Here is an 18,789-nt window from a genome sequence, read left to right on the forward strand (position 1 = left end):
GATGGGAACAACCGACAACTATAATGCCATACTATTTTTAAAAAGAGGTAAAAAAATTGAGTGGCTGAAAGGAAATAAGAGTACAGATCAGCTTAACTTGGAAATAATCTTATCAAAGTTCTTCAGTAATTCCCCCCCCCTTTTGTTTGTCTTTTGCAAAAGCCTTTGCTTTTCTTTTCCTTTTTTATCATGCACATAGATAGCTAATTCTCCTTTTAATCTTGGTATTTATTAACATGTAAGGAACGCTCATTTTCAGTCTTCTAGCTCAGCGATTCTACATACATCTCGATGCTCTTACGGAGCTGTAGGGGCCTGTCTGGTCTGCTGCCCCACCATGGCGCGTCTTCACCTCCTGCCACCCTCTCTCCCCACTCCCCCCACTCCCCGTCCATGGCTGGCAATGATTAACCTCTACCTTATGAATGCCCTGCCCTTTGTAAGCCCCTGAGTCAATCTGGAGGTGGGCAGGCTGAGGATCGGGGGCCTCATTTCTCCTCTGTACCCTGCCGGGGGCGAGGGGGATGGACTTAGTCGGCCTGGTTGACCGCCAAGGGACAGTCCATTCAGTAGAAAGTCTTCCTGTGGTCTTCAGCCTTAGCACGCAGTGTTGCCTCTAAGCACGCTCTGACTTATGAGGAGTGGGGCTGGGTTTTCTCACTAAAATAAAATATAAATTAATTTAAAAGTGGATCTACACAAGGGCATTATTAAAGAATATTATTATAATATTGTAGTGGGGGATAAAGCCTTCACTCTAGACACTGTAATATGTCTCTTATTCCGTCTTGACCTTTCTCTGGAATTGTAGGTAGACACAAAAGCAGACATGACAGGATACATATGAGCTTTCTTATTGAAATGTATGTGAAACTTTTAACATCAAATAAAATAATAGTTAACACCGCAAGAAAATTTAGAAACTGTGTCAGAGTGCAAAGTATGTAACTGTGGTATGTTAACTGGTTGTGGGAGTTCCTTTTCCGTAGAACAATGTAAATTCTTCACCTTGAGGTAGAGGGATTTGCAAGGACATTTGTTTACTGCAAGTATCTTATTGATGTCATCACGAGCTCTTTATTTTCTCTTCCATTTTTAACCCAACAGGAGACTTTCAATGCCAAATGAAACACTTGCCACAAAATTGTAACAGCCTTCTCTCCAGTCCCTCCACGAAGGTGTAATTCCAACAGTTTTGTCTAGAAATATTTCTTTTGCTTAGACTAGACTCTATTTATGTCTCATACTGAACTTGGAGAGACGATGTGGTGAGCAAAGAAGGGTGGATACAGAGTAAGAAAACCAGAAAATTCTTTGGTTAGTTTTTAGTCAGAATATTAGTTAGACTTCAGTATTTTATTTTACATGTAGATTCCCAGAGAGTGAGTTGTACTCAGATTTAAGTGTGAGGGTAATGTCATGTCATGTAAAATACAATTGATCTTTGATCCTCTGTAATAATGGATTATTACCACCCTTTGTAAAATTAGAAAATTAGAAGCTTTCAATCCCTGTACCTATGACATATTATTTGATTTATATATCTGATTCAAATAAATTTGACTTTGAAATGTGCCTGCCACCAGAAGGGTCTACATATAGAATTCAGGTCAAAATAAAGTAAAAGCAAATCCTATCTTCTGATGTGAATTAAATTAGAAACTCTCAGAAAGATAGGAAGAAAGAAAGAAAATGAAATTTGGGTAATGGAATTAACCTGGAAAGAACTCCTCCCCGCCATTGACCTCTCTCTGAACACTCCCTCCTTTTGGCTTTTGCGACACTGCACCCTCACTATGTGCTTATTCTCAGTAAACTTCCCTGGCTCATTCCATTTTACGTGGATCTCTTCACGTTTTTCCCAGCCTCCTTTTCCTTTTACTCTATTCCAGTGGCTCTCCAAGTAAGGGCTCTGAACAAGCAGCATCCACATCACCTGACTCTTGTTAAAATGTCAGGCTTCACCCTTGAATCTCAAGCCCTATTTACCAAGTCAGGAACTCCGAAAGTGGAGCTGAGCAACAGTCTGAGTTTGAGCAAATCTTCCAGGTGATTCTGAATGCACACCAAAGTCTGAGACCCTCTACTGTGTTCTCTTCTCAGGTTTTCCGATCCACAATTAGGGGCTTCAGGTGATGTACATACTGTGGGAGATGTATTTTCTAAAGATGGCCACAAACATAAACCCTGTCTTATCAGCCCTTCTAGAATCTTGCTACTCTCCCCTTAACAGGTAGAATTGAATTACCCTCTCTGGAATCGGGGCAGAATTGTGACTTGCTTGTAAACCAGTAGTATGCAACGGGATGGATTCCGAGCCACTTCTAAGGATAAGACATACAAAGTGAGGTCTTCTGTCTTGTTTGCTAGAACACCCATGGTGGGGATCTCCAGCCACCAAGTCAGAAGTCTAACTTTCCTGAGGTTGCCAGGCTGCATGGGAGCCAGCCCCACAGAAAGGCTCTCTGTTCCAGTGGCAGTCCTAGACTTCAGGCTCTTCTTGCTTGGGCACCAGACCCTGAGCACAGGAGCTGGCAGATGATTCTGGTCCACGTTGGTCTAGTTGCCCTGCTGCTTTCAAGTCCTCTGAGCTGTGGCTTAACATCATGGAACAGAGGCAAGCCATCTCTGCTGTGCCTCTTCTGTGTTCTGACTTCTAGATTCCAAGAGCATACTAAAATGATTCATCCTTTCCCTAAAGTTTGGGGAAGCTGGCATAGTAACTGGAACATATAGCATATACAAATTGGTATCATTTAAAAATTCTATTTGAGGTCCAGACATAGAAATGGAATTGCTGACCTGAGAACTTCAGTTGGAAGTTCACAGGCCTCTCAGATACTGGGGCGGGGGGGGAGGGGGGCCCACTGGAATCAATGAGTTAGAAAACAGAAAAATAAAACTATTGTTACTTAATAAATCTAAAGCCTTGTTCTTTACAAAATAGGTTAAGTCTCTAGCAAATTGAACTTTTATCAAAAAGGAAAAATCCTAAAATAAGATTAGCCATTAAAAGAGGAATTAAAAAAAAACAGAGACTTATTTCCATCACTCTGTGTAAATAAATTTGAAAATCTACATGAAATGCTTAACTTCTTGGAAAAATGCAATTTATCAAAATTCACTTCAATAGAAGAGCTCAATTCTAGATATAAATTTAGAGATAGAAATTTTCTCCTGATAAATTTTCATGTAAGATTTAGAGAAGGTTATAAAACAGTTCCTCCACAAGAAATGAGCCTGAGGACCATACAACTTCATGGCATAACACTTCCAAGCCTTGCAAGTTTGGGTGTTTTTCACTGTTAGTTCGCCATTCCAGAGCACTGCAAAAGATAGAAGAACTTGCAAGTCCTTTTGATAAAACAAGTTTACTTTGATACCAAAACGAACTAAGAATACACAAAAATTCTGTAACACAATCTCATCTAAGAATACCAATGAAAAACAGAGAATCCAACATCCTTATGAAAATAATATATATGACCAGGTGGAGTTAATCATATTAATGACTCTTAGAGGAAAAGGCGTGGGATTATGTCCATAGATAACAAAAATTGTATGTATGTTAAAACTCAATTCTTATTCATGATAAAAGAACACTGAAAATAGAAATTGGTATTTTCTTATATATATGTATTATATGTATATAAATCACATCTACTTTGCAGAAAACTCTGTGGGGCTTCTCCTTCTCTTTCAGTTTAAAAATCAGTATCTTTAACATGGACTGAATGTTTGTGGCTCTCCAAAATTCACCTGTTGGTATCCTAACCCTCAGTAAGATGGTACTAGGAAGTGGGACCTTTGAGAGGTAATTAGGACCTAAGGGTAGAGCTCTTGTGATGGGATTAGTGCCCTTTTAAAAAGAGACACCAGAGCTTGCTCTCTCTCTGCCATCTGCCATGTGAGGACACAGCAAGAACACAGGGAAGAGGGTCTACAAACTGGTTAGAGTGTCCTCACCAGAACTAAAGCGGCCAGCACCTTGATCTTGCACTTCCCAGCCTCCAGAACCACGAGAAATGTATGTTTGTTGTTTAAGCCACTCAGTCTATGGGAACTTGTTACAGCAGCCTAAGCTGCCTGAGACACACGGCCTTCGTATCTGTGAGTATTCTGCCCTTGACTATGTCTCTAGCCTCATCGCTCACCACTAACCTTCTCACTTTCCAGATTCCAGCCATGAGAGACTGAGAGAAGTATAAATTTCATTTCTTTTCTTTTCTCTCCTTCGTCCCTCCCTTCCTCCCTTCTGAGAGAGTGCAGGCTGGGGGGAAGGAGCAGAAGGAGAGGGAGAGAGAGAATCTCAAGCTGGATGTGGAGACTGACATGGGGCTCGATCTCAGGACTCTGAGATCATGACCTGAGCCGAAATCAAGAGTCGGATGCTTAACCGACTGAGCCACCCAGGTGCCCTAAATTTCTTTAACTCATCATAGTCTCTTGAAGCTCAACATCTTTTCTGGTGTCTTAGAATGCTCTCACTTCCCTTCTCTTGATTAATTTGTACATATTCTCCTGATTTTATCTTCAGTATCGCTTTCCCAGGAATACCTTCTCTGACTCCCATGACTAGATCAGACTGCCCTGCCCTGACCCTGTACACTCTCTTGGTACACTTGTACACTTCCTTCAGAGCACATACGGCAGCACATAATTTATCTGTTCACTGTTAGCTGAGTTGCAGGACAGCAAGAAGCATGTTTGGTTATTTCTCACCACAGCCTCAGCTCTAGTGCAATGCCTGATATGGAGTAAGTATTCTGAAATATTTTTGGAATAAATGAATTGATGGATTCCTCAGGACACTGTGACAGACATATAGTCCCACACACCTTAGACTTAGAGAAATGAGATTTGAGTTTCTTCTGTATCCTAGCTATGGATCTTAATTCTCAGAATCTTACTTTTTCCCTCCATTTAAGATGATACATCACCAGGTGGTCTAAAACAGTAAAGGACTGATGTATGTTTAAGCCATTAGCAAACTTGAAGACAATATGCAATGAAATGATGCTATTGTTCTGAACAATTTCAAAATGTTCTTGATATGACACTATTATTTTGTAGTTTTATGGAACCAAGTGGAAACTTACAGATATTGATGACACTATGCAGTGCAAAAGTTTACAGGTGTCTAGGCATTTCAGAGCGAAGTAGAGGAAAGACCATGGGCCCCTCCCCTGTGGGAACCTGAGCTCTGCTGCTCAGAGACACTCTGACCTCAGGACTCCAGGTTGGGCCCCTAAGCCTCATGTGTCTCAGATGTAGAACGGAGAGCAGTAGATGCCCATGAAAAGAGTAGGGGCCTAATGCAAGGGAGACAACACTTCCTTTCCCCTCATACTTGAATACTGCGTATGACTGTGCACGTGCGCAATTGTTCTTAAAAATCAGGGCTTAGTGGTTTTTCCAGGCTGGAATTGCAGTGTTTTAAACACAAGAAGAAAGAAACAAATTTCAAGATACAAGAGATCGGAGGCCAGTTCCAATGGCTTTTCTATTGGACTTCATTTTCTACCCCAAACAATAACTAATTATATCGTCTACCTTGGCTTCAGCCCTCTACTTATATGATTCTGCTCTTTTGTTTTTCTTTTTTTATCTAAATATCTTGGCAGAGCTTACCTCTCTACCATGCCCACCATTTTTTCTCACAATTAATGTCTGTTTAAATGGGAAAGCTGTTTTGATGCTGTTTAAAAAACCTATTTTGGAGCATAAAAGATTGGCAGCATTGAGAGTCTGTCATAAACCCATTAACACATTTGAGGTGGGCTTCATCTCTGTGTTTAGTGGTGACTTCAGAGAGGAAGTCTCTTTAGAGAGAAACTCCTCATAAGAACTTCAGTAAACATTATAGTCCTACTGGTGGCAATTTGTGAATTTATTCTGGGGGGGGGGAGATTACACACAGATCTCAAAGTGGCATACCCAATTACAACAACACATGCTAATTTTTTTTTTTTAAAGATTTTATTTATTTATTTGACAGAGATAGCCAGCGAGAGAGGGAACACAAGCAGGGGGAGTGGGAGAGGAAGAAGCAGGCTCATAGCAGAGGAGCCTGACGTGGGGCTCGATCCCATAACGCCGGGATCATACCCTGAGCCGAAGGCAGACGCTTAACCGCTGGGCCACCCAGGCGCCCCAACACATGCTAATTCTATGCATTTCTTGTGGGGGAGAAAAAAGAATTGTAAAGGTGAGCGATAGGGGTCATATCAGATCCATAGGGGGAATTTGATTGAGTCTTCCAGAACATTAGCATAATACTCTAATATAAATACCGAAATACTCTCAGATATTCTGACTGAAATACACTGAAATATGCTAGACTGATTGGGGGGGGGGGGGGCTAGCATATTCCTTTCCTGAAAAACAGGTATTCCCCTCTTCCTTCTACAAAGCTGGAGCAAATGGTTCTCGGGGATCAGTAGGCCACACTAAACTCCTGCCATCAAAATGGACAGGGCTGCAGAGTCAGCCCCCAAGTCCTGGCTACCATTTTCTTGTGCAGACTGAGAGGTGGATAGTAATTTCTGCTCTCTCCCCTGCAGGTCATAACAGGAGAAAAGGGGACAAAAAGTGGGTGAGCCAAGCCACTCCTTGCACGCTTATCTTTGCTTAAAATTTGGTTGAAATGACCACTGGGACTTCACTGGGATTACCTTTTTACTTTGTTCCACTATCAAGGAAACAAAGACACAGTGCGAATAAATAATACACATGCAATTTCCCCAAGGCCTCCCTTGTATCTCAGGGAGAGATGCTCATATTTCCATGGTCTCAGGAACTTGCACGGAATGAGGACTCCACCTGATCAAAAGATCTAGACCATTTTTAAAACAGTTTTAAGGTGAAGGAAGAAGTGGTCCAGTGGATCTACATCACATTACCTCACATGGACTTAACATCTGTGCTCTGGGTGCATCGCCTCCTGCCCTACCGTGGGTGTAAACTTCTGCAGTGGATTTTTTTCCTGCATCATCAGCCCTCTTTGAAGTTTCATTGCAGCAGGCCTCACCATGCCCACAGCCCAGGGAAGTAGAATATTCCATGGCTAACAAGTGAGGTACACATATAAATGGGCGCTGATTCTTGGGGTATTAATCTGTGACGTCTTACATGTGATGAAAGAACCATTGAGGAAGTCCCTATCCATCAGTCATGAGGAAGTGATGGAATAATAATATGAAGCAGAAGAAAGGTACAATTTCAGGACATGTGTAGTCTAATTGGAAGAAAGGGACAAGGTATATAGTTGACAAAGAGTTTGCTACTGTGTCTCTCTGCAGCTCATCCAGAAAGCACCAGCTAATTGTGCCATTTAAGTGACCACTTGGTTAGGATTGCATCTGAATGTTAATGTTTTCTTTATTCAGAAAGCCTCAGGCATTCATCAACCAGTGGCATCTTGCTTTTCCTTTTCACAAGCTCCCTTTTGACTACAAGTGTGTACAACATTTATTAATTCATCTGCACTATTCAGATACATCTGCGGCCAGTGTATCCTTTCCCCCTTTGCTTTTAAATGAAAAGAAACTAAAGTTGAAAAGAAATCTTTCATCTCACTACCTCTCCCTCAGATGTGAGAGCAAAAACTTGAATAGCTTTTCTGCTACTCCTCACTTCTTGGGGAGTTGTTGGGTAGGTTTTCCTACAAAGCAAGGCAATGTATTTTGCTTTTAGGGAATAAAGAAAGATTTTTAAAAATACCATTCATCATCAAGTAGATTTCCATTAGCACAGTGGTCAGTTTCATTACATGGTATGAATACCTCTATTATGTGCTGGAAGCGCTCATTCTCCTTTCAAAAGTATATTGAAAATAATTTGATGTCAATTTCCATGGTGATAGAAGAGACGAACATCACTTGGAACCATAACAAGCACCTATATCTGAATTATCGTGAAACACTGAGATGGTCCCTTTGTGTCAAGAGTTCTCTGGGTTGTTGTTATTGTTTCATTATCTGAGAAGGAAAAAAACCCTTTAAAAATGTAGGGCAGTTATTAAATCTCATCCTCTTTTACATCTTGTTGGCCAACCAGTTTTGTGTGTGTGAGGGAGAATGCTTCAAAAGAAGCATTCTAATTCTGCTTTTGTGAAGATTTGAATAATGAACTTCTGAGTGGAAAAGGGTTTTATAGAAGGCATCAATACCTCAGATTCTCTTTGTATGGCCAAATGCCACCATATAATCCTTTCTTGTTGTTTATGAAGCAGAGAAACTATTGGCTAAGTAACTATATGGAGGTACTTCCCTGGTCTCTCTCTTCCCCTGTTTTTACCCACTTGATACGTTAAACCTGTGGGATACTGAGCCCTGCTAGTGCAGTACTTTGTGGGGGATGTAATTACCCTGGTTGCCTTCTCTGGGTTCCAGAATCAGGCCAACAATTGTTCGATTGGAGCCTCTCAGTCCAGATAGGGTCTACATCATATTTTGAAGAACTTTAGAGAGTCAGGACTTCATGTAAGAGGAATAGAATTAGTTCAACATGAATGAGCTCACACTAGGCATTTACTGCATGTTTTACCTTAGCGAATATAAAACACTCAAATTATATACCTGTGCTGGCCCAGTTAAATCCTAATTACTTAGCACAAAAGAACTCATGGAGATCCCAAAGGCTGTAGGCAGATGTTTCTAAGGCCTTTGTCTTCATCCTGTTCCTGTTCAAGTTCTCTGCTTTCATTGTTCTGTTACTACATCCTGCCCGCCTATATCCCACACCCGATTCTATTAAAAGGACCTCTTGGTGGACTTTTAATGCCATTTGCAGAAATTCATTAATCTCCCTTCCTGCAACAATCTCTTTTTTACTATGTATCTAGGGAGTTTCAACTTTGTGCTGTACTCCCTCCAAACAATGCTAACCTTAGTTACTGAGAAAGTTCTAATGATGACTTTCTCGCTGCTGGCCAGCAGCCCTTTCACATCTTAAGTTATTGAAGGTATTTCCTTGCCTTTAAATTTTCTCCAAGTTGGGCATGATTTAGAAAGGATTGTAAAACCAAAGAGGGATTATGTTCTCATTGTTACCTCCGGCTCTGGGATTTACTTCCACTTAATTGACCCAGGTAATGGATCATTTTGCTGTCTTAAGCAGGCTGCTCTTATTCCTTGTTATGATATGTGGAGTGTGGATAGAGTTGGACCTTTCTCTGATTTATACTGAGAAAGAGAAGAAGAAGGAGGAGAAGGAGGAGGAGGGAAGGGGAGGAGAGGAAGCAGAGGAAGAAGAAGAGAAAGAAGAGGAGAGAGGGAGAGAAAGGGAGGGGGATGGTAGGAGGGAGGGAGAGGGAAAGAATACAGCAAATTTTACTAAAGACTTAGAAGATGGAAAAAGTTTACATTGCAGAAATTTAAAAAACTTGAAGTCCTATGTTAAATATCCTTCTTAAAAGGTCTTTTACCGGGGCACGTGGGTGGCTCAGTCTGTTAAACGTCTGCCTTTGGCTCAGGTCATGATCCTGGAGTCCTGGGATCAAGCCCCACATCGGGCTCCCTGCTCAGCTGGGAGTCTGCTTCTCCCTCTGCCCCTTACCCCACTCGTGCTCGTTCTCTCTCTGCCTCTCTCTGAAATAAATAAAATCTTAAAAAAAAAAAAAAAGGTCTTTTACCTACCCTACCATTTGAGATTTTTCCTTAATCACTCATTGTTTATTTTCTGTTTCTTCTTTCTTCCTCTTCTCTCTCATCCCTTGTCTTCAGATTCCTGGGATTCCTCCCCTCCAAATTCTTAGTCCACGTATTTGGCAGAATAGTTTGATCTTGTCTTCACTTCTACTTTCAAACCTGATCTCAAGATTTCCCAAGGCTACCACAGTGTTCAGGTGAATGTAAGGACCATCTACTCCATTAATAATAACACAGAGGCCTGGCAAAGAACTTCAGATTTCACTTCATAAGACTGGAGCTGTGACTTTCTAATTTTCCCTCTATTATACTAAGTTATAGTCTCATTATCTACTTTGATATGACTAAATCTGCATTGTCATATTCAATTTGTGACATTTTATTTTAAAAAACTGGCTAGGGACGCCTGGGTGGCTCTGTCAGTTAAGCATCTGCCTTCAGCTCAGGTCATGATTCCAGGGCCGTGAGATCAAGTCCCGCATCGGGCTCCCTGCTCAGCGGGGAGCCTGCTTCTCCATTTGCCCACTCCCCCTGCTTATTTTCCCTCTCTCGCTGTTTCTCTCTCTCTCTGTCAAATAAATAAATAAAATCTTAAAAAAAAAAACTGGCTAAACTGGAGTTAGAGGAAAAGAAAGTCCTTAAAAATCAAATATAAGAGATAATTATAGCAACTGGGATGTATTGGTCTGAAGAAAAACAACACAACTGAGCAAGTGGGGAAAATTAGTGGGCAATCTTCTATTAGAGATGTTTCTACAGAAACTAATGTACTTATTGCCCCTTTTTCAAGTGTTTGAAAATACTAGTCACATTTACTAACCGATTGTTATATAAGCTGTTTGGTGGTACTTGTGACAACTTATGCAAATGAGGCTTTCATTTTAAAAAGGTGACTGGTTGCAAATGGTAATAAAAACTTATAGGGAGAGCACAGTTTACCCACATCTGTAATACCACGCTTTCCAAAAACATTACAAGGATCCTTCATTAATAACAGAAACTCATACGTGACCTTTAAAAGAATGAACAGCAGAAGCAACCTCTGAATTTTATATGCAGCTCTTTAGGATAAGCAGCTGCTGAAATTCATCCACAAAGTTTGCCATCAATGTGTACGTGACTGAACCTTCCAGAGTGATACAGGTTGCGTAATTTGGGTTCTCTGCAGATGGATATTTGATGACATGATCATGGGTTCAATTTCACAATAATCCCAAGAGAAATGCTGATCGGCATCGAATTTATTTTAGGAAAGGGAAGGTAATCCGCTGTGTGTGTCTCAGGCACCTGCCAATTCTTCTGTCAGAGGCCAAATTGCCTCAGCCAGCTGTCTTGGCTTTCCAGAGCATTTTGAGCCCTGCACTGGCCGTACCTCATGACTGATCATTACCTCAGGCAGAGACTGTGCAGGAACAGACACGACCTCAGGGTAGGCTCATTGCTAATGATACCTAGGGTTGTGGAGGAGCAAGTCTACTTCACTGGTGGGTCACTGTTAGAACCCAGCTAACTCTGGAGTCACTCTGACTATAACAATAAACATGAAATTTTTGTTTATTGGCAAGATTGTGCCACAACACGGAAAGCAGAGTTCAGTCGTTTTATAAAAATTTATTTCTTTGGACACTGACCCCTTCTCCATTTACTCACGCCATCCATACCTCATTAACAACTATACTAATTAATGAACTTAATTTGAATATGGTTGGAGAAGTTTAGTGGAGAATCTGATATTTGTTAGAGATAATTTTAAACCTCTCTTAAAAAAAGCAAAGACAATAAGGTTTTTTAATAAACTACTGTACTCTTACTAGAAGTTCTCATCTAAGGAACTTTGGGGAAGTGCCCTGCAGACATTTATCCTTTCGTGAATAGTTACTGAGTATCTACTTTGGATAAGACAATTTTCTACAGTGATGAATAAGGCAGATAGGTGATAGTCTTTATGGAGCTAATTGTTTCTGGGGAGGCAGCCAACAAAACAAATTAAAGACAGACACAAAATATTCAAGTTTAACAAGTGCTGTGAAAGGAACAAACAAGGAGTTGAGAGGAAGAAGAGCAGAGGCCACTCTAGGGATGTTTTCTAGAGAGGACATTTACCCTGAGACCCAAAGGAAAAAGAAGGGAGACATGTGGTGGGCTGGAGCAAAAAAAATTAGAAAAAGACTGGAACAAGATGAGTTAAAGAGAAAAACAGGGGTCAAGTCATGCATGGATTTATAGACCAAGGCAAGAAGTTGGATGATATGATAAGGACAATGGAAAATCCAGTGAAGATTTTTTTCTCTTATTGATATGATCCAGCATTTGTCTCAAAACCATTTTTCCCCACCTATGAGTAGAAAAGTTTAGAGGGGAGAGAAGGGAGTAAGAAGTGGTGAGACCATTTGAGAGATTATTTTAGGAATCCACAAAAGAGAAAATGGTGAGGTGATTTAAGATGGGGGCCATGGACGTATTTTGAAGATAGAATGTAAAATGTGGAGAAATGGCTAACACATTGGATGTGGGGGGCAATAAAGCAGATGACTCTAGGTTTCTGCTGAAATAATGTGGCAGAAATGGAAACAAGAGGACTTGTGCCTTATTTTGGGAGCAGCAGTTTTACCGAGGATTCTGACCAGTCTGTAGGCTACACTTATGCATATTTCTTAGACATCGAGGATGACAGTAGGCCCTGTAAGGACAAGGGAATGTGGTGGAGAGTGCCTTTCCCATGAGGGCCAGAGAGCAGACCTTTAGAGAACATTGGCTTTATTTTAGAAGGTGACAACACCTCTCTCCTTGACCTGACTCTAGTCAGGCTCCTCTAAGCCCTCAAGGATCCAACACTGGGCTCTGTCTGTGGCCCCTTTAGTCCAGTTTTAGCAAAAATCTTGCTGGGTCAGTTTAGAGAAAATCACCCACCCTTGATATCTTCTCCTCTGGCTTGCCTCCCCCAAGAATCCTAATGCATCGTTCTAGCAAGAGTCCCGCTAGCTAATGTTTTCTCTGAATAAACCACTACCCGAACTCTGCTCCTCGGCTATAAATCTCCCCTTGTCCTTCTGTTAGAAGTTAAACCCCATCCCTCTCCCCTACTGCAACCTCCCCGCCCCTGCGGAGGCCCCCTGAATAAAGTCTATCTCTTTAGCAAGTGTTATGAATAACGATTTTTCTTGAGCAGTGGAGGAAAAAAATAAAGCAGGCTGTGAAGAATGAGAAAGGGTGGCGAGAGCGAACACGCTGGGAAACAAGAAGTAAGTAGATGTGTTTAAATGGCAGGAGGAGGCGAGCAGAAAGGAGCGCTTACAAGGTGCCTTTGGAGAGGGCACTCAGCGACAGAGCAGGCAGGACCGAAGACTCAGCATCTCTTCTCACACATCTGCTCCTTCTCTGTTTCTCAGAGGAAGGGAAAAATCTCCTGCCCTAGGGACCTTTCCTCTCCCTCCTTCCCAGCCAGACAAATTGTTTTCCTGCTCAAAGGGGAATTATTTTAAAACTCCCCACCCTGACAACAATTCTGTGGAAATGGAAACATGTGGTACCATTTGCTTACCAGAGTCAGCACCTGATTTGGTGTCGTCTTAAAAGAACCTGAATTGGATGCATCCCTATCTGGGAGGAAAGTAACCCAGCTCTACAAGAGACATAGCATGCTGAGTTCGTTATCATTGTCATTTCAATGACACTTATATTTGAATTATGCCTAAAGCTCTTGATTATTTTGAATGCAACATTTCAGTGTTGTGTAAAGCAAATCAATCTGAAACCTTAAAAAAAGCAACACACATCTATGAAGGGGTGTATGTAGTACAAATCCAGACTACTCTAGGTCTTGATCGAGTGTGATGTTTTTCATTCCAGATTTAATCCCTCAAGGATTCCAGTATCAATCTGAATGTAGGCTTGGCTCAATTTTCAGCGTGCATCTCTTTGGAAATGGTTAATTCATTGACAACTTAAAGTCCATGCAGATAATTTTAGCAGTGTTCTCACTGGTCAATATTAATTCCTTAAGCAGTTTTACTGTGTACGCGTTTCTCATACTCCTAACAGTCCAGAAGAGACTTTAGAAACATGTGACTCCAGTAAAGTGAGCCCTAGTTCCCTCTGTAATATTCTCTTTCTCTTGCTCCTGGATATTGGTGGCAATCTGTCCTGAGGGGTAAAGAAGACCCGAGTACAGGATATAATTTCAGTATCTTTGGGCCCTGGCATTAGATTCATCATCTAGAAGTCATAATAGGGGTTAAGAATCTCTCGGCCAAAAAGACGTTGGTATTGGAATTGTAGATGTCTCGTTGACAGTTTGATCAAGTCGTTTCATCAGGCAGACCACTGAAGTTGCACAAGAAGGCTCATTCACATAATGCAGTCCACGGCCATCAGTACATTCTCTAGGGTTTTGTGCACTTGAATAGCAATAATATCCAACCACAGCATTTATCATCAGGCCCAAAGTACTTATCAAGCATGAGTATTCCTTTATCACTGAATCAGGATGAGCCTGTATAATAAACCGTTTAAAAAAAAAAAAAAAAAAAAGCATCTTTGTCCTTTGGGTCCTGAACAGAAAGAAGAGGTTTTCTTATAATAATCTGTAGTCTGATCAGTGCTTCCAGGTAAATCAGAAGACAGAACTTTTGTCGATGACAGAAGATATTTAGGTCTCTGACACAAATTTGTAAAAATGCAAGTGTTGGTTCTAGGATCGATTTTTCCGTTTTCAAACTCAGAGCAAGCTACAGTAATGATATTTAAAACTCTTCCAGACTCTGATACCCTGAGGTCTTCCTAGACTATCTGTATGTTTCTTTTAATGGGAAACAGCCCTAAATCACAAGCACAGTACAAATGCTGTGAGAGCCTACCACCTCTCTCACAAGGATTATGAAAGAGAAATTAGACAATCGTAAGCAAAATTAGAAGCAGGTGAAGATAGAATCTGGGAAAATGCAAATATACTTTTAATCCATTTATCCCATACCTCTTGTCAGATATTTTTCATAGTAAATTTTAGTTCTATCTTGAAAAAGCCTTGCTTGCTCTCTTCATAATTTATGTTGTATACTTTATTTCCCTTCTATATTTATAGAACTTCTTTTAAAATTTTTTTATTTAAATTCAATTTGCCAACATATAGTTCATCACTTCAATACTTAAGTTTCTCTTCTCTACTTTGGCTGTCTGGCTTTTAACATCATAACTTTTTATTTTGACAGTCAACTGAATAGCCATGTGTGTGTATGTGGGGGGGGACATTCAGGCATGTGTGTAGGTAGGTAAAAACTTGTCTTTTAAGCAGCGCTATTAATGTGATCACGTATTATAGGAGTGTGCTGGCTGTATGAAATTAAACAGTGGTGGTGATTTCTTCTTCTCACAGAATACCAACATGGAATTGCTTCTCAAGTCCTAAAAGCAAATATGGAATAACATCTCATGCATGCTGTGTTTGAAAATTCTTCCCCACTAGCTGAGTTGCGATTTATTTTTTCTACAAGCTGAGTTTCTACCACGATTGTATGTATTAGTCTTCCTGAGCAGAAAGTCTAACATTCCTCTTCACTCCTATTGTTTACTTATAGGGATCTGCCAAGAAGAGATGCAGTTTGCATTCATGAATGGCAAAAAATAAGTTAATTAGATGCTTGGGGAAATAATTATGTAAATATACTTGAAGAATTCCATACATGGGCTATAAAATAAGACAACAGAGCCACTACTGGATTTGGATCTCTGAGCAGAACCCAATCACAGGACTCAAGTCTAAGGAAAAATCGTAAATATATAATTTTAAAATGTAAAGCTGTGACCATCGTACACAGTGATATGTTTGAAGGTGTTTGGTATCATTTACCGTAATCAGGGCATTTCCAACTTTTCTAATTTAGCAGCAGAGAAAAGTAAATATGAGTCCTTGAGTAATTCAGAGTATAGACTGTTGCTCCCTGATCCAGGCATGAAATTTCTTTGAAGTCCTGTGATTTCCTATAAATATTCATGAGCATTTTGCATTCTATACATGTAACATACATGCTTATTGCAATACAAAAGTAATATGTCCCCCATCTCCTTGAATAAAATGTTGCTGGAAGATATACCAACTTTCTTCTGTGGCCTCCGGTACCTGTGAGGGTTCTGCCAATATCAGGGTGCCCCCCAACCCCTGGCCCCGTTCAGAGGCATGCAGTGATCTTGCTGGCTTGTCCCAACAGTATTCAAGGAAGGTGGTTCTTGTTATCCCTAGTTTACAAGGGCAGGAACTGAGGCTCAGAAATTTTAAGTAACCTGATACAGGTAAGCTGGGCTCTCCCAAAGATTCCAAGCCCCGTTGCTCTGGTTATGCTGTCTGATAAACTTCAATCCTCCCTGATCTCAGTGGAGCCAAAAATAAAACCTCTCCTGTCAGCACCTCCCTGCTTCACCAACCCCTCACCCCAGCCCAAGCATTTTAGAGACATGTTATGTAAGACCAGTATTTTTTTCAGCTGGCTTGTTGTTGCTGCAAATAAGCGCTGAAAAAATGTCATCAACAGTTGGTCATTTTCTGGGTGGGGAGCATGAATAAGAAGAAGCATGCAAACATGGGCCTTTCCTTTTCCATTTCATTCACTTTCTAAGTCACTCTCTTGGTCCCTCCCTCGTTCACCCTGCAGGCATGCACGCATTCACCAAAATGGTAGGGGCCACATTCTATGCTCTGTGCTGTGAGATTTCCTTGCCATCCACAGACAGGGCACAGTTTAGTTCTCTCTTCTTCATTTACTTATATCTCTTTCATAGACTGGTGTGTGGGGTAGAGAACTAAATATAGAAGATGACACAGTGCCAATAGTTCTTTCATTGAGGTATACACACAGTTTTCTGGATAGGGAGGACATCTATCAAAATAACAATGAGCAGTCAGGGACTGGCTTCGGGGAAAGGTGGTACGTGAGCTGAAATTTGAGGGATGAGTAGGAGTTCGCTAAATTAGTCAACGTGCGCACAGAGGGAGGAAAGAAAAATGGGTTGGCAGGGGGAGGGGGAACAACATGCTTTCCTCACATTGCTACTTCTAATCCCATGGAAGAGTTAACCAAAAGAATGAGTGAAGGTGGATTAGAGACTTGGTCCAGGCTTTGTTAAAAAGAGCCCCCAGATGAAACTGATGTCTACCATGGGCATGATGAGAATGCCAAGCATTCACCACATTAGCCCTATTCTCAACAGATTGTTGGAAATGGGGGAAAAAAGAGAGAAAATTCACATCTAATTGTGATTTGTGGTAAGCATGGAAAAAAGTAAACCTGATAGATTACAACCCTGGAAATGTACCATAGGAGTAACAAGAGAAAGTTACACATTCGTTCATATCTTTTGTGTATTCTTATCTCTTCTCATTTAATGGAAGGAGGATGTAATTTTATTTTTCCTATTCGATTCTAAAAATGTTATTGTTCTTATTTGCGCATTTATTTACCTATTTGCTGCCTTGGTAAAAAAAAAAAAAAATGCCGCTTTTCTTATTTATCCGAAGTATTTTTGTGAAACCTGATAAGGGGAAGCCTATGATCTATTTGTTAATGTATTATACATAAGGATGATTTGAATCTATTTTATCTAAATCTGTACCATCTATTCAACTTTGAGTTTGCATAAAATACGTATTTCTATTGCCCTTAGAATATATGGCATTCTATCAAAAGTGACCTACGTGCTCCTGTGTGTTTCTTCTGGAATAATGCCTCCTGGGTTTCCCATAACAAAGAACCTCAAGCTTCTGAGGAGAAAAGTTAATGTTCTTTCTTTTGAAGACTGTGAGTTTGCGAGATCACACACCAGGTAACTGAAACCCGAAACATCATAAAGGTGTTTTCAAAACTCAGGCTTTCTGTGAATGAGACATGAAATGAATTTCCTACGCATCAGCTCCCCGGAGCCTTGTCACAATAGATAAGGCCAAGTCGAAGGATGCAGCATTACTTCTTGTGGGTTACTGAGCAGCAGAGTTAATAACTGAATCATAATTTCACTCCAGGACATAGAAGCTGCAACATCCTGTCCTCTTTTGATCCCTTTATCCATAATAGCAAAAGTAGAAATACTTTTAAATCAGACCAGATGAAGAATACATCTATATGAGCTGTCCTATAATTTGGTTTAAACACTTACTCAAAGTGCCTTCCTTTGGGTGGGCTTCTCCAATTAATCCCACCATCTGATGACTGAAATACTTCATTTAGGTGGTGCATTGATTGTATTAATGATCCCCGTTCTTCACAGCCCACCCCCGCCCCACCCCGTAGCCACATCCTCTCCAATGTGAGGCCGCAGTCCTTAGCATTCACGGGGTCTATTTCCCTTACCTCTGATTCTGAGCTGACCACGTGACTTGACTTGGCCCGTGCAAATTCACAGCTCTGATGCAAGTAAAGGTTTTTAGAAGTGCCTGCCATTTCTGTCTTATCTTTGCCCCCCTGACTTTCCATAAGAACATGTCTAGGTGAGCCTGGCCCACGTGTCCCTATTGCCCCAGCTGACAGCCAGCCAACCACCAGACATCATTATTCTGGCAGTAAGCCACTGATGACTACAGACGCGTGACCAGTCCTGCCGAGCCCAGCCCACATCTGCTAAATACAGCAGGCTTATGAGTTGCACCCATGTTTACTATCTGATGATACTAAGATTTTGTGCTTGGTACACGGCTGTATTGTGAAAACATAGACTGATAAAAATTTCTGTTGTTTCTTTATATTTATATTGTGCTTTATCATTTATAGTATAATTATAGATTTATGCTTTTGTCACATGCTCTACACCTATTCTATTATCCTCCCATTTTATTCTCCCTATTTAAAGAACTTCTCCTTTGAGAGCTTAGAAGAGGCTACCACATGGCCCTTTACCCCCATCTGCCAACATGACTATTTGGATTAAGGTTGTGTCCCTGTTTCAAGGACAGACAAGCCATTGGCTGGCTGGCAGCTCACGGGATTCCAGAGCTAACCTGAAGAGTTTGAATTAAGGCAGAGGTGCTTGGTAACTGGGGCAGTGACTGAGATATTAGGGACGGCATCTGGGTGGAGCACGTGCCTAGTTAGTCTGCAGTGTGATGAAGCAGTTTGTGAAAGAGACGTCAATATGCCGAGGCAAGCATAGATGATAG

At 40.9% G+C, this 18,789-nt stretch overlaps 1 long non-coding RNA gene across 1 annotated transcript; it reads right to left on the reverse strand.

Moving 5' to 3' along the window:
- Positions 1-839: 839 nt before the first annotated feature.
- On the reverse strand, positions 840-18,109 carry LOC130543959 (uncharacterized). Its single transcript, XR_008959760.1, has 2 exons — positions 17,987-18,109; positions 840-3,326 (listed from the first exon to the last, which is right to left on the reverse strand). It is a non-coding gene; the product is annotated as an uncharacterized LOC130543959 (long non-coding RNA).
- Between the last annotated feature and the right edge of the window lie 680 nt (positions 18,110-18,789).

This window comes from Ursus arctos, unplaced genomic scaffold (genome assembly GCF_023065955.2).
Source record: "Ursus arctos isolate Adak ecotype North America unplaced genomic scaffold, UrsArc2.0 scaffold_17, whole genome shotgun sequence".
NCBI classification, from domain to species: domain Eukaryota; kingdom Metazoa; phylum Chordata; class Mammalia; order Carnivora; family Ursidae; genus Ursus; species Ursus arctos.